We start from the raw sequence: 17,956 nt of genomic DNA, 5'->3' as shown, positions 1-17,956 counted from the left end.
TTTTCTTGAACGCGTTTGGCAAGTAGCATTTTATAACAAAAAAAGTACCTGAAATGAAATGCTACCTAGGGTAGCATTTGAGGAAGCCAGTAAGCAATAAACCAGTCTTGAGCGTAAATTGGAGACTCGTTAAAAATGTTATAGTACGTGTTATTTTGGGTTGAAATCGAATAGGGTAACTGCTGATGCGACCCTTGACACATGGTAGGAAAACCGAGAGAAAAAGAAACGAGACACCGTACAGCCTCCCGAACGGCTGAAGTTGAAGTGTATAGTACAAGTTTTTTGTGATTTTAAGGTCCCGGAACAAAAATGTCCGTAAATCACACGGATGATTTCTCGGGTTAGACAAAACGACCTTACAAAATTTGAGAAGCAACCGAGGACAATTGAGGCTGCGAGAGTGCGATAAACCAGTTTTCAGCGGAAATCGGAGACTTGTTAAAAACATTATAATACATGTTATTTTGGGTTTAAATCGAATGGGTAACTTCTGAAGCGACCCTTGACACTGGTAGGAAAATCGGGAAAAAAATAGACGAGACCCCATACAGCTTCCCGAACGGTTCTAATAGAAGTGTATAATACACGTTTTTTGGGATTTAAAGGTTTTGGAACAAAAATGTCCGTAAATCATACGGATGATTTCTCGGCTCAGACAAAGCGGCCTCACAAAATTTGAGAAGTAACAGAGGACACTTGAGGCTGCCAGTGTGCGATAAACTAGTCTTCGGCGAACATCGGATACTTGTTAAAAATGTTATAATGCTTGTTATTTTGGGTTGAAATCGAATAGGGTAACTCCTAAAGCAACCCTTGACACATGGTAGAAACACCGGGAGAAAAAGAAACACGACCCCGTACAACCTCTCGAACAGCTCAAATTGAAGTGTATAATTAATACGCGTTTTTTGTGATTTTAAGGTCCCAGAACAAAAATGTTCGTAAATCACACGGATGATTTCTCAGGTCAGACAAAGCGGCCTCACAAAATTTGAGAAGCAAAAGAGGACATTTGAGATCCGCGTAAATTGGAGACTCGTTAAAAATGTTATAATACCTGTTATTTTGGGTTGATATCGAATAGGGTAACTTCTGAAGCGACCCTTGGCACATGGTAGGAAAACCGGGAGAAAAAGAAACGAGACCCCGTACAGCCTCCCGAACGGCTCAAATTAAAGTGTATATAATACACGTTTTTTGTGATTTTAAGGTCCCGGAACAAAAATGTCCGTAAATCACACGGATGATTTCTCGGGTCAGACAAAGGGGCCTCACAAAATTTGACAAGAAACCGAGGACATTTGAGGATACTAGTGTGCGATAAACTACTCTTCGGCGGACATCGGATACTTGTTAAAAATGTTAAAATGCTTGTTATTTTGGGTTGAAATCGAATAGGGTAACTCCTAAAGCAACCCTTGCCACATGTAGACATGGAAAAACGGGTCAACGGATCGGGTTCGGGTCGGGCCAATTCAGGTCGGGTCAGTTCGGGTTTCTCATTGATTTCGGGTTAACTCGGGTCGAGCCGGGTCATTTTGGGTTACGGATCTGTTTCAGGTTTGTTGGTCAGGCCAGTTCGGGTCAAACGGGTCGGGTTGTTTCGAGTCGGGTCATTTTCGGGCCAATGAATAATAAAGAAATTGTCATTTCAAGTCTTTTCGTTCAATTAGAGTTATATTTTGTCGGATCATTTTCGGCTTTGGTGGTTTCGGATCGGGTCATTTTCGGGTCGGCCCAGTACGAGTTAAGAAAGCTCGGGTCATGCTCGGGTCAGGTCGGGTCATTTCGGGTTTTCGGGTCACATTCGGGTGATGTAGTTCGGGTCACTTCGAGTCTCGGGTAAACTTTTTCGGGTCGGGTCAATCGGGTCGGATTACTTTTGCCAGGTCTAGAAATGACCTCGGACGCGTGATTGAAAAGCACAAAGAAAAAAAAACAAGGTCCGGTACGATCTCCCGAACGACTCAAATTAAGGTGTATAAAACATGGTTTTACGGGATTCCAAGGTCCCGGAACAAAATTTTCTGGAAATCTTGCAGAAAGTTCCTCGGATCAGATAAAGCGGTCACGCAAAGTTTTAGTAGCAACGGAAGAAATTTGGGGGTGCCGGTATGCCATAAACCAGCATTCGTCGAACCTCGGATAATCGTGAAAAATGTTTTAATACTCGTTATCCGAGGCAGAAAACGAATAGGTTAACTCCTGAAATGACCTCGGACGCAAAAACCAAGAGAAAAAGAAACAGGGTCTGGTATGATCTCCGGAACGTCTCAAATTGAAGTGTATCATACACGGTTTTTCGGGATTCCAGGGTATCGGAACAAAATGCTCCGGAAATCACGCAGAAAGTTCCTCGGGTCAGATAAAGCGGCCACGCAAAACTTGAGTAGCAACGGAAGACATTTGGGGGTGCCGGTATGCCATAAACCAGCATTCGTCGAAACTCGGATAATCGTGAAAAATGTATCCATACTCGTTATTTAAGACTTAAATCGAATAAGATAACTCTAGAAATGACCTGAGACGCGTGATTGACAAACACGGAGAAAAAGAAACAGGGTCCGGTACGATCCCCGAACGGCTCAAATTAAAGTGTATAATACACGGTTTTACGGGATTACAGGGTACCGAACAAAATTCTCCGGAAATCACATAGAAAGCTTCTCGGGTCAGATAAAGCGGCAACGCAAAATTTGAGTACCAACGGAAGACATTTGGACGTGCCTGTATGCCATAAACCAACATTCGTCGAACCTCGGATAATCGTGAAAAATGTATTAATACTCGTTATTTGAGACTTAAATCGAATAGGATAACTCCTGAAATGACCTCGGACCCGTGATTGAAAAACAGGGAGAAAAAGAAACAGGGTCCGGTACGATCTCCAGAACGGCTCAAATTGAAGTGTATAATACACGGTTTTTCGGGATTCTAGGGTCCTGGAACAAAATTCTCCGGAAATCACGCAACAAGTTCCTCGGGTCAGATAAAGAGGCCAAATAAAAATTGAGTAGAAACGGAAGACATTTGGGGGTGCCGGTATGCCATAAACAAGCATTCGTCGAACCTCGGATAATCGTGAAAATTGTATTAATACTCTTTATTTGAGACTGAAGTCGAATATGTTAACTCCAGAAGTGACCTCGGACGCGTGATAAAAACCCGGGAGAAAAAGAAACAGGGTCCGGTACGATCTCCGGAAATCACGCAACAAGTTCCTCGGGTCAGATAAAGAGGCCACGTAAAATTTGAGTAGAAACGGAAGACATTTGGGGGTGCCGGTATGCGATAAACCAGCATTCGTCGAACCTCGGATAATTGTGAAAAATGTATTAATACTCGTTATTTGAGACTGAAATCGAATAGGTTAACTCCAGAAATGACCTCGGACGCGTGATTGAAAAGCTGGGAGAAAAAGAACAGGCCCCGGTACGATCTCGAGAACGGCTGAAACAGAAGTGTATAATACACGGTTTTTCGGGACTCCAGGGTCCGGGAACAAAATTCTCCGGAAATCACGCAGAATGATCCTCGAGTCAGATAAAGCGGCCACGCAAAATTTGAGTAGCAACGGAAGACATTTGGGGGTGCCGGTATGCCATAAACCAGCATTCGTCGAACCTCGGATAATCGTAAAAAAATGTATTAATACTCGTTATTTGAGACTAAAATCGAATAGGTTAACTCCTGAAACGACCTCGGACGCGTGATAAAAAAACCGGGAGAAAAAGAAACATGGTCCGGTACGATCTCCGGAACGACTCAAATTGAAGTGCATAATACACAGTTTTTCAGGATTCCAGGGTACATGATCAAAATTTTCCGGAAATCACGCAGAAAGTTCCTCGGGGCCAGATAAAGCGACCACGCAAAATTTGAGTAGCAACGGAAGACATTTGGAGGTGCAGGTATGCCATAAACAAGCATTCGTCGAACCTCGGATAATCGTGAAAATTGTATTAATACTCTTTATTTGTGTGACACACTTAAATCTAGCCTTAATTAAATACGTAAATTCTACAGAAAAACTGGTAGGATATGTTTGTAAATGGTTCAACTAGTCCAAAAACCTGCAATTTCAAAAATTTTTCTAACTTAAACCATTCACAACCAATCCAACTCAAGAAGAGTGTCAAAAACCCTGCAACAGCTGATAAACTAATTTACATACATAACTAAGGACGCGGAAATGTAAGGATACAAACCAAAAATAGAAAAGGGAGACATATGTCCCTTCAAATAATATACAAACCAAAAGTGTAAAAGGTTTACTAATAGAATAGCCAAAACTAGGTCCAAGGTTCCTTGCTCACTAGCTCGTCTGTGACCCCAACTAAGCATCAACAACCTGTCAATCGCATTTTATACAAACACGAAAGCCACAATTCAGTGGGGAGTAACTTCGAGTCCTCCCAGCCACGAATCGTCAAAATTTATGTAACATGTGGTAAAACATGTAAACAAGATGATAAATAAATCAATTATCCAACATTCTAACATATGAGCCCTAAATTGACCAACTAGACTATCATGTGAAACATGTAACAAATTGTAATCCAAACTCTATCAACCATAGCCGGCTTGCATCTCACCTTCTATGATTCATAGAATCATCAAACAAGAAAGGGCAATATATCAAAGACAGGCATAAGTTCTTAGTACCGTCAATAGTCACTTTGTAACTCGAGTCTATACCACGAGGTAGGGAAGGTAATCGAACCGGTATCTTGGCTCAGCGGTTACTATTAAGAAAACATGGCCAAGAGACAACACAACCCTAGCCTAAAATCTGCGCAGACCTAGACATGCGGATACACACCACCGCACCCAAGACCCACAACTTTTTTTAAAACAAAGTGAAGTGAGTACCCTAAGGACACCACCGAAGGGTTGGCTAGTACTTAAGCTGACCCCATACTATCAAAATAAGTACCTGAGGTCATGCCCCAACTTGGATATAAATCCACTAGTCAGGAACACAAAGGCTATCAAGCAGTGAACATATACTCGTCAGAGACTATAAAGACCTATCTATGATGAAGGCCGAAATACTCACCTAGGACCTAGTCCCAGCTAGTCCCAGCTTGAATACTTTAGCCCACACCACACACGACTCACCACACAAGTCAATTAAGACACCCACTTAACCATAAGAGGGCAAAAAGTCCCACTTACCAACATGAATTCTAACATTCTATCATGTGAAAGGCTATATAATATTGTCTATTCAGCAGATAAACCAACAGAATCCTCAATACCAATTTCTAATTCTAACAATATTAACCATATTAAAGGCTTCAGGGAATCTAGAGCCGTTTCTACAATATAAGAAGCTACTTAAATTATCTAATTACACATGTGAAATAAAAATATAATAAATGGCCTAAAACAAGAAATTTAGATTGTTTAAGATGAAATATAAACATCATATCTATATGACGAGTTTTACGTATGTACTAATAATGGCGTAATATTGATGGAACTTAGTTTAATAAGAAACCGTATTAATGAAGTATTTTAACAATTACATACATGTATTTATCTATTCTTAAATTTGAGAAAATATTATTAATATAAAAATGACTTTTAAATAATATCTATGAAATTCTATTAATTATAAAATATTGATAAAAATACGGGGTGTTACAGTCTTACCCCCTAACAAAAAGTTTCGTCCACGAAACTTGTAAGGTACGAAAAATTACGTAGATTGGTTTATGTTTCCTAACGATGTCCCTCATCCACAAAATGGCGATCATAGAACAACACTCAATCCTTTATGACATAATATGTTCATGTCCTCAAATTACATCGTATCTTTGCGAGCTCACTCGCCATATCATTTTGGTTAACCCATTGTATAATGACCTCCATAATTTGCAATCTTCTTTGCATCTATCCATATTTTCAATGTTCCTCAAAATTTGTATACGAACTCCTTCAATTTCCATCAAGAGAAAAATACTATGACAATTTATATTTCTACGATACTATATCGTAAAGTCAAAGATCTTCCAAATGTTTCATCTCTTCCAACCAAATGTTTCATCTACCTCCTATATATCCGTTTTATAATTGCTCCCGGAACCCAATTCTTTCACTTGCCCTCCAAGTATCATTAATAAGTCTCAAGCTTCTAATAAATTTGGGTTTTCAGATAGCCCCTCATAGTATTCATTCATTTACCGCTATAGTTCTTCTCTTTTCTTTTCTATATCCATGCAAGTTCTTAAATAATCGCATCCTTATGGTTAAATTCAATATCACTATTACATAAAACTTCATTATCAATTCTTTGCGCCTTGGACTTATTCCACCACATTTCTGATTCTATTCCGGCAATTATGTACATACATCTCTAAATTATTCTTAATTAGTTCATACTAATATCCACACGATAAGGGTCTCATTATGTCTCTTATTACCTATTATCACAATTCACATACTTCCAAATCTCGGCATTAGATTATTTACTCCAAGAATTTAATTCAACTACATACTCCTTAATTCGTTATATGCTTTTCTTTTGTTACCCCAATTTTCATTCCTCAATGTTTCTTATTACACAAAATACATGTATCGGATATCCCTTATGTAGCCTCAAGTATTTTTAGCAAATAAAGTTAAAACTCACCATATTCTCCGACCATTTTTAGTCACACCCTTTTCCATTCTCTAAAAACAAAACTATTTGCCGACAAGCGTAGAACAAGTTATCAAACGTTTCCAATAACTAGTTCTATCATCCGATCAACGTCAAAATCAAAGAAAAAGGCAATCCACTCAAATTTTCTTTTGCGAAAGACAAAATAAAAATGAAGGTTTCACCTTTAAAGCCAAATGGGAGTCAAATCCCTGAAAATGTAACATTTAACTTTGACAAAGAAGTCATAAATAGATCAAAGTTAACAGAAATTGGACAAAACTTAACGAAATCTCGGGTTTAGCGATTAAAAATTACGATAAATGAGTTTATATTCAAGGAAGGAATAGGGAACTAAATCAAATTTTCATTTTCAAAACTTTAAAAATAGGTTAGGTTTGCAGAAGTGACATAAACTTTTAAGAATGAATCGAAACTGGTAGCTTGAAAGTTTAGAAGTTGTACAAAAAGGAAAGTAACTTAGATAGCATAAAAACAAAGTATGTTAAAAGAGCTCAAACTTGACCAACAAGAGAGCTATAATGACTTTCCTAAGGGTAAGAGTCGAAGTTAGGTCAACAAGGATGTCAAAGGTAGAATTATATAGGTTATCAGCATCGAATTTAAAGGAGGAGCATGGTGAATTGAGGAAGAGAGATATGAACGACCACGCTTATGGTGAAAGAAGAAGGGAAATGAGACAACAAGGAAACGCCAGATACTCATATCCCCAAACATAACATCATCCTAAACGGTTCCGAAAACTTCCTAATAAAATAAATCTCAGAACTACATTACTTCCAAGAATTTCCTCAAAACACCTATGTTACTTCATCCTAAGCTATTCCAAGAAACAAGGTACTTCACTATAAGTGTGATTTCACCACTCTAAATCCTGAGATATCTACAAACAACCTCCACGAGATCAAGGTCAAAGCTTTTAACAAAGCTATGCTCATATCCATCTAGTGTCAACTATGAGTTTCTCAAAATGGTACAACCCTTAATCAAAATCCCAATTCAAAAATCCTTTTCCATAATCTATCACTCCAAAGAGGTCTTGTTATACTCTCGAAACCTAAAGCATAGATGGTGACATTCTCCAAATCACAAGGCAACCACCCAAAACCTCTAACTCATCTCAACTCAACATCCATCGATCCCAACCTATAATTACATCTCAAGAACTCTGGCTACTAATTCCTCATTACCGCAAAGTGGATACCCGAATGAGATTCTAAAGCTAACAACAATTCTCACCTAACATGGTTCCTACGTAATCAGCACAACACTCACAAAAGTATACCGACTACGCTAATCTCGAGTTCAACTCAAACTTCCAAGTAACACTTTTATCACCAATGGCCAACACGTCCTATAGGTGTTTCTTTCCAAGCTCTCATCATAAACTCTACGCCATGTCAATTCCCCAAGCAACAATACTCAAGTTATCAAATCCTCAAATTCCAAGTATAAACAGCAAGGCTAAGTTCCATAATCTCAATATCATAGGCAACTCACACTTAACACACAAAATTCCACCGATCAATTATACTCACTTTGTCAAGGAACTAGGTATAAGAATCACTAAGTATGTCTCATCACCTTACCTAAGTCTTTCTAACATCACGACTTTTCAAAGCCAGGGTTAAGGGTCAAACACAAACAATCTCCTCAAAAGAAAGAATACTATCAAAAAGGCGTTAAGGAAGGGTAAGCAAGGAACAAAGAACAAGTTAGGAGTACAAGACTAGCTTTTAAAGTAAAACAGAAGGGAGTTTAGAAGGAGGATAAGCACCAAGAGATTAAGAATAAGACTAGATACAAAAAGAACGAGAAACATCTTCAAGGAAGTAGAAGCATTCTTCAAAGGTTGAACAAATCTTCAATCCTCAGCAATAGGCACTAAATCTTGATCTTCGTAAAATATAAGTGTCCTTTCAATGGAACGGAGATACTCTTGGCGATCACTCAAGAACATCAATATTCCAATTCAAAGACATAAAAAAAATACATTTTTACACCAACAAATGATAAAACTAATTATCAGACGTCTCCAATAACAAGCTTTAACACTAATTGACGTTAAAACCAGTGAAAAACATTAAAATATTTTCAAAACCTTTAGTTCAAATTTTTTTAATAAGGGCAATAACTCCATTAACTATAAATAAGTTCACGGTCATTGATCTAAGAACGCAACAATTATTAAATGACAATCAACAAACATGTTAGTACCTAACAAAGAGCAAACACAAAGAGACTACAACATAAGATCCTAAATCTACCCATCTTACCCGTCTCTCAAGTTTATTATTTTAAGGTCAAGTTATTTATAGTGGGGTGCACAAACGTGCGTCGGGAGCAAATATGCTCTGATACCAACTGTGACACACTTAAATCTAGCCTTAATTAAATACGTAAATTCTACAGAAAAACTGGTAGGATATGTTTGTAAATGGTTCAACTAGTCCAAAAACCTGCAATTTCAAAAAATTTTCTAACTTAAACCATTCACAACCAATCCAACTCAAGAAGAGTGTCAAAAACCCTGCAACAGCTGATAAACTAATTTACATACATAACTAAGGACGCGGAAATGTAAGGATACAAACCAAAAATAGAAAAGGGAGACATATGTCCCTTCAAATAATATACAAACCAAAAGTGTAAAAGGTTTACTAATAGAATAGCCAAAACTAGGTCCAAGGTTCCTTGCTCACTAGCTCGCCTCGTGACCCCAACTAAGCATCAACAACTGTCAATCGCATTTTATACAAACACGAAAGCCACAATTCCGTGGGGAGTAACTTCGAGTCCTCCCCGGCCACGAATCGTCAAAATTTATGTAACATGTGGTAAAACATGTAAACAAGATGATAAATAAATCAATTATCCAACATTCTAACATATGAGCCCTAAATTGACCAACTAGACTATCATGTGAAACATGTAACAAATTGTAATCCAAACTCTATCAACCATAGCCGGCTTGCATCTCACCTTCTATGATTCATAGAATCATCAAACAAGAAAGGGCAATATATCAAAGACAGGCATAAGTTCTTAGTACCGTCAATAGTCACTTTGTAACTCGAGTCTATACCACGAGGTAGGGAAGGTAATCGAACCGGTATCTTGGCTCAGCGGTTACTATTAAGAAAACATGGCCAAGAGACAACACAACCCTAGCCTAAAATCTGCAGAGACCTAGACATGCGGATACACACCACCGCACCCAAGACCCACAACTTTTTTTAAAACAAAGTGAAGTGAGTACCCTAAGGACACCACCGAAGGGTTGGCTAGTACTTAAGCTGACCCCATACTATCAAAATAAGTACCTGAGGTCATGCCCCAACTTGGATATAAATCCACTAGTCAGGAACACAAAGGCTATCAAGCAGTGAACATATACTCGTCAGAGACTATAAAGACCTATCTATGATGAAGGCCGAAATACTCACCTAGGACCTAGTCCCAGCTAGTCCCAGCTTGAATACTTTAGCCCACACCACACACGACTCACCACACAAGTCAATTAAGACACCCACTTAACCATAAGAGGGCAAAAAGTCCCACTTACCAACATGAATTCTAACATTCTATCATGTGAAAGGCTATATAATATTGTCTATTCAGCAGATAAACCAACAGAATCCTCAATACCAATTTCTAATTCTAACAATATTAACCATATTAAAGGCTTCAGGGAATCTAGAGCCGTTTCTACAATATAAGAAGCTACTTAAATTATCTAATTACACATGTGAAATAAAAATATAATAAATGGCCTAAAACAAGAAATTTAGATTGTTTAAGATGAAATATAAACATCATATCTATATGACGAGTTTTACGTATGTACTAATAATGGCGTAATATTGATGGAACTTAGTTTAATAAGAAACCGTATTAATGAAGTATTTTAACAATTACATACATGTATTTATCTATTCTTAAATTTGAGAAAATATTATTAATATAAAAATGACTTTTAAATAATATCTATGAAATTCTATTAATTATAAAATATTGATAAAAATACGGGGTGTTACAGTCTTACCCCCTAATAAAAAGTTTCGTCCCACTTAAACTTGTAAGGTACGAAAAATTACGTAGATTGGTTTATGTTTCCTAACGATGTCCCTCATCCACAAAATGGCGATCATAGAACAACACTCAATCCTTTATGACATAATATGTTCATGTCCTCAAATTACATCGTATCTTTGCGAGCTCACTCGCCATATCATTTTGGTTAACCCATTGTATAATGACCTCCATAATTTGCAATCTTCTTTGCATCTATCCATATTTTCAATGTTCCTCAAAATTTGTATACGAACTCCTTCAATTTCCATCAAGAGAAAAATACTATGACAATTTATATTTCTACGATACTATATCGTAAAGTCAAAGATCTTCCAAATGTTTCATCTCTTCCAACCAAATGTTTCATCTACCTCCTATATATCCGTTTTATAATTGCTCCCGGAACCCAATTCTTTCACTTGCCCTCCAAGTATCATTAATAAGTCTCAAGCTTCTAATAAATTTGGGTTTTCAGATAGCCCCTCATAGTATTCATTCATTTACCGCTATAGTTCTTCTCTTTTCTTTTCTATATCCATGCAAGTTCTTAAATAATCGCATCCTTATGGTTAAATTCAATATCACTATTACATAAAACTTCATTATCAATTCTTTGCGCCTTGGACTTATTCCACCACATTTCTGATTCTATTCCGGCAATTATGTACATACATCTCTAAATTATTCTTAATTAGTTCATACTAATATCCACACGATAAGGGTCTCATTATGTCTCTTATTACCTATTATCACAATTCACATACTTCCAAATCTCGGCATTAGATTATTTACTCCAAGAATTTAATTCAACTACATACTCCTTAATTCGTTATATGCTTTTCTTTTGTTACCCCAATTTTCATTCCTCAATGTTTCTTATTACACAAAATACATGTATCGGATATCCCTTATGTAGCCTCAAGTATTTTTAGCAAATAAAGTTAAAACTCACCATATTCTCCGACCATTTTTAGTCACACCCTTTTCCATTCTCTAAAAACAAAACTATTTGCCGACAAGCGTAGAACAAGTTATCAAACGTTTCCAATAACTAGTTCTATCATCCGATCAACGTCAAAATCAAAGAAAAAGGCAATCCACTCAAATTTTCTTTTGCGAAAGACAAAATAAAAATGAAGGTTTCACCTTTAAAGCCAAATGGGAGTCAAATCCCTGAAAATGTAACATTTAACTTTGACAAAGAAGTCATAAATAGATCAAAGTTAACAGAAATTGGACAAAACTTAACGAAATCTCGGGTTTAGCGATTAAAAATTACGATAAATGAGTTTATATTCAAGGAAGGAATAGGGAACTAAATCAAATTTTCATTTTCAAAACTTTAAAAATAGGTTAGGTTTGCAGAAGTGACATAAACTTTTAAGAATGAATCGAAACTGGTAGCTTGAAAGTTTAGAAGTTGTACAAAAAGGAAAGTAACTTAGATAGCATAAAAACAAAGTATGTTAAAAGAGCTCAAACTTGACCAACAAGAGAGCTATAATGACTTTCCTAAGGGTAAGAGTCGAAGTTAGGTCAACAAGGATGTCAAAGGTAGAATTATATAGGTTATCAGCATCGAATTTAAAGGAGGAGCATGGTGAATTGAGGAAGAGAGATATGAACGACCACGCTTATGGTGAAAGAAGAAGGGAAATGAGACAACAAGGAAACGCCAGATAAAGAGGCAAAACAAAATTTGAGTAGAAACGGAAGACATTTGGGGTGCCGGTATGCCATAAACCAGCATTCGTCGAACCTCGGATAATCGTGAAAAATGTATTTATACTCGTTATTTGAGACTGAAATCAAATAGGTTAACTCCAGAAATGACCTCGGACGCAAAATAAAAAACCGGGAGAAAAAGAAACTGGGTCCGGTACAATCTCCAGAAGCCACGTAAAATTTGAGTAGCAATGGAAGAGATTTGGGGGTGTCGGTATGCCATAAACCAGCATTCGTCGAACCTCGGATAATCGTGAAAAATGTATTAATACTCGTTATTTGAGACTTAAATCGAATAGGATAACTCCAGAAATGACTGGGATGCGTGATTGAAAAAAAGGGAGAAAAAGAAACAGGGTCCGGTACGGTCTCCCGAACGGCTCAAGATGAAGTGTATAATACACGGTTTTTCGGGATTCCAGGGTCTCGGAACAAAATTCTCCGGAAATCACGCAGAAAGTTCCTCGATTCAGATAAAGCGGCCACATAAAATTTGAGTAACATCGGAAGACATTTGGGGGTGCCGGTATGCCATAAACCAGCATTCGTCGAACCTCGGATAATAGTGAAAAATGTATTAATACTCGTTATTTGAGACTGAAATCGAGTAGGTTAACCCCAGAAATGAACTTGGACGCGTGATAAAAAAACCGGGAGAAAAAGAAATAGGGTCCCGTACAATCTCGAGAACGGCTCAAATTGAAGTGTGTAATACACGGTTTTTCGGGATACTAGGGTCCGGGAACAAATTCTCCGGAAATAATGCAACAAGTTCCCCGGCTCAGATAGAGCGACCACGTAAATTTTGAGTAGCAACGGAAGACATTTGGAGGTGCCGGTATGCCATAAACCAGCATTCATCGAACCTCGGATAATCGTGAAAAATTTATTATTACTCGTTATTTAAGACTTAAATCGAATAGGATAACTCCAGAAATGACCTCGGACACGTGATTGAAAAACAGGGAGAAAAAGAAACAGGGTCTGGTACGATCTTCCGAACGGCTCAAATTGAAGTGTATAATACACGGTTTTTCGGGAATCCAGTGTCTCGGAACAAAATTCTCCGGAAATCACGCAGAAAGTTCCTCGAGTCAGATAAAGCGGCCACGCAAAATTTGAGTAGCAACGGAAGACATTTGGGGGTGCCGGTATGCCATAAAGCAGCATTCGCCAAACCTCGGATAATCGTGAAAAATGTATTAATACTCGTTATTTGAGACTTAAATAGAATAGGATAACTCCAGAAATGACTGGGACGCGTGATTGAAAAAAAGGGAGAAAAAGAAACAGGGTCCGGTACGATCTCCCGAACGGCTCAAGATGAAGTGTATAATACACGGTTTTTCGGGATTCCAAGGTCTCGGAACAAAATTCTACGAAAATCACGCAGAAAGTTTCTCGAGTCAGATAAAGGGGCCACACAAAATTTGAGTAGCAACGGAAGACATTTGGGGGTGCCGGTATGCCATAAACCAGCATTCGTCGAACCTCGGATAATCTTGAAACATGTATTAATACTCGTTATTTGAGACTGAAATCGAATAGGTTAACTCCAGTAATGGCCTCGGACGCGTGATAAAAAAAACAAAGAGAAAAATAAACAGGGCCCGGTACGATCTTGAGAACGGCTCAAATTGAAGTGTATAACACACGGTTTTTCGGGATTCCAGGGTCCCGGAACAAAATTCTCCGGAAATCACGCAACAAGTTCCTCGGGTCAGATAAAGCGGCCACGTAAACTTTGAGTAGCAACGGTTGACATTTGGAGGTGCCGGTATGCCATAAACCAGCATTCGTCGAACCTCGGATAATCGTGAAAAATGTATTAATACTCGTTATCCGAGGCTGAAATCAAATAGGTTAACTCCTGAAATGACCTCGGTCGCGTGATAAAAAACCGGGAGAAAATGAAACAGGGTCCGGTACGATCTCCCGAACGGCCCAAATTGAAGTGTATAATACACGGTTTTTTGGGATTCCAGGCTCCAGGAACAAAATTCTCTGGAAATCACGCAGCAAGTTCCTCAGGTCAAATAAAGCGGCCACGTAAAATTTAAGTAGCAACAGAAGACATTTGGGGGTGTCGATATGCTATAAACCAACATTCGTCGAATCTCGGATAATCGTGAAAATGTATTAATACTCGTTATTTAAGACTTAAATCGAATAGGATAACTCCAGAAATGACCTCGGACGCGTGATTGAAAAATATGGAGAAAAGGAAAAAGGTTTCGGTAATATCTCCCGAACGGCTCAAATTGAAGTGTATATAATCAACGGTTTTTCGGGATTCGAGGGTCCCGGAACAAAATTCTCCGGAAATCACGAAGAAAGTTCCTCGAGTCAGATAAAGTGGCCACCCAAAATTTGAGTAGCAACGGAAGACATTTGGGGGTATCGGTATGCCATAAACCAGCATTCGTCGAACCTCGGATAATCGTAAAAAATGTATTAATACTCGTTATTTGAGACTGAAATCGAATAGGTTAACTCCAGAAATGACCTCGGACGCGTGATAAAAACCATGAGAAAAAGAAACAGGGTCCGGTACGATCTCCAGAACGGCTGAAATTGAAGTGTATAATACACGGTTTTTCGGGATGCCAGGGTCCCGGAACAAAATTCTCCGGAAATCACGCAACAAGTTCCTCGGGTCAGATAAAGCGGCCAAGCAAAATTTGAGAAGCAAAGGAAGACATTTGGGGGTGCCGCTATGCCATAAACCAAAATTCGTCGAACCTCGGATAATCGTGAAAAATGTATTAATACTCGTTATTTGAGACTGAAATCGAGTAGGTTAACCCCAGTAATGAACTCGGACGCGTGATAAAAAAACCAGGTGAAAAAGAAACAGAGTCCGGTACGATCTCGAGAACGGCTCAAACTGAAGTGTGTAATACACGGTTTTTCGGGATTCTAGGGTCCGGGAACAAAATTCTCCGGAAATCACGCAACAAGTTCCCCAGGTCAGATAGAGCGGCCACGTAAAATTTGAGTAGCAACGGAAGACATTTGGAGGGGCCGGTATGCCATAAACCAGCATTCGTCGAACCTCGGATAATCGTGAAAAATGTATTAATACTCGTTATTTGAGACTTAAATCGAATAGGATAACTCCAGAAATGACCTCGGATACGTGATTGAAAGACAGGGAGAAAAAGAAACAGGGTCCGGTACAATCTCCCGAACGGCTCAAATTGAAGTGTATAATACACTGTTTTTCGGGATTCCGGGGTCTCGGAACAAAATTCTCCGGAAATCACGCAGAAAGTTTCTCGAGTTAGATAAAGCGGCCACGCAAAATTTGAATAGCAACGGAAGACATTTGGGGGTGCCGGTATGCCATAACCCAGCCTTCGTCGAACCTCGGATAATCGTGAAAAATGTGTTAATACTCGTTATTTGAGACTGAAATCGAATAGGTTAACTCCAAAAATGACCTCGGACGCGTGATAAAAAAACCGAGAGAAAAAGAAACAGGGCCCGGTACGATCTCGAGAACGGCTCAAACTGAAGTGTGTAATACACGGTTTTTCGGGATACTAGGGTCCGGGAACAAATTCTCCGGAAATAATGCAACAAGTTCCCCGGCTCAGATAGAGCGACCACGTAAATTTTGAGTAGCAACGGAAGACATTTGGAGGTGCCGGTATGCCATAAACCAGCATTCATCGAACCTCGGATAATCGTGAAAAATTTATTATTACTCGTTATTTAAGACTTAAATCGAATAGGATAACTCCAGAAATGACCTCGGACACGTGATTGAAAAACAGGGAGAAAAAGAAACAGGGTCTGGTACGATCTTCCGAACGGCTCAAATTGAAGTGTATAATACACGGTTTTTCGGGAATCCAGTGTCTCGGAACAAAATTCTCCGGAAATCACGCAGAAAGTTTCTCGAGTCAGATAAAGCGGCCACGCAAAATTTGAATAGCAACGGAAGACATTTGGGGGTGCCGGTATGCCATAACCCAGCCTTCGTCGAACCTCGGATAATCGTGAAAAATGTATTAATACTCGTTATTTGAGACTGAAATCGAATATGTTAAGTCCTGAAATAACCTCGGACGCGTGATTGAAAAACAGGGAGATAAAGAAACAGGGTCGGGTACGATCTCCAGAACGGCTCAAGCTGAAGTGTATAATAAACAGTTTTTCAGGATTTCAGGGTCCCGGAATCACGCAGAAAGTTCCTCGAGTCAGATAAAGCGGCCACGCAAAATTTGAGTAGCAACGGAAGACATTTTGGGGTGCCGGTATGCCATAAACCAGCATTCGTCGAACCTCGGATAATCGTGAAAAAAGCATTAATACTCGTTACTTGAGACTTAAATTGAATAAGTTAACTCTAGAAATGACCTCGGACGCGTGATAATAAAACAAAATGATAAAGAAACAGAGTCCGGTACGATCTCCAGAACGGCTGAAATTGAAGTGTACAATACACGGTTTTTCGGGATTCCATGGTCCCGGAACACAATTCTCCGGAAATCACGCAACAAGTTCCTCGGGTTAAATAAAGAGGCCACGTAAAAATTGAATAGCAACGGAAGAAATTTGGAGGTGCCGGTAGGCCATAAACCAGCATTCGTCGAACCTCGTATAATCGTGAAAAATGTATTAATACTCGTTATTTGAGAATGAAATCGAATATGTTAAGTCCTGAAATAACCTCGGACGCGTGATTGAAAAACAGGGAGATAAAGAAACCGGGTCGGGTACGATCTCCAGAACGGCTCAAATTGAAGTGTATAATACACGGTTTTTCAGGATTCAAGGGTCCCGAAATCACGCAGAAAGTTCCTCGAGTCAGATAAAGCGGCCACGCAAAATTTGAGTATTAACGGAAGACATTTGGGGGTGCCGGTATGCCATAAACCAGCATTCGTCGAAACTCGGATAATCGTGAAAAAACTATTAATACTCGTTATTTGAGACTGAAATCGAATAAGTTAACTCCAGAAATGACCTCGGAGGCGTGATAATAAAACCGGGAGATAAAGAAACAGGGTCCGGTACGATCTCCAGAACGGCTCAAATTGAAGTGTATAATATACGGTTTTTCGGGATTACAGGGTCCCGGAACAAAATTCTCCGGAAATCACGCAACAAGTTCCTCGAGTCAGATAAAGCGGCCACGTAAAATTTGAGTAGCAAAGGAAGACATTTGGAGGTGCCGGTATGCCATATACAAGCATTCGTCGAACCTCGGATAATCGTCAAAAATGTATTAATACTCGTTATTTGAGACTGAAATTGAATAGGTTAACTCCAGAAATGACCTCAGACGCGTGATAAAAAAACCGGGAGAAAATGAAACAGGGTCTGGCACGATCTCCCGAACGGCTCAAATTGAAGTTTATAATACACGGTTTTTCGAGATTCTAGGATACCGGAACAAAATGCTCTAGAAATCATGCAGCAAGTTCCTCGGGTCAGATAAAGCGGCCATCCAAAATTTGAGAAGCAACGGAAGACATT

Source organism: Silene latifolia, chromosome 8, assembly GCF_048544455.1.
Source record: "Silene latifolia isolate original U9 population chromosome 8, ASM4854445v1, whole genome shotgun sequence".
NCBI lineage: Eukaryota > Viridiplantae > Streptophyta > Magnoliopsida > Caryophyllales > Caryophyllaceae > Silene > Silene latifolia.
The sequence above is the reverse complement of the archived record's forward strand: the minus strand, read 5'-3'. Positions refer to the sequence as shown.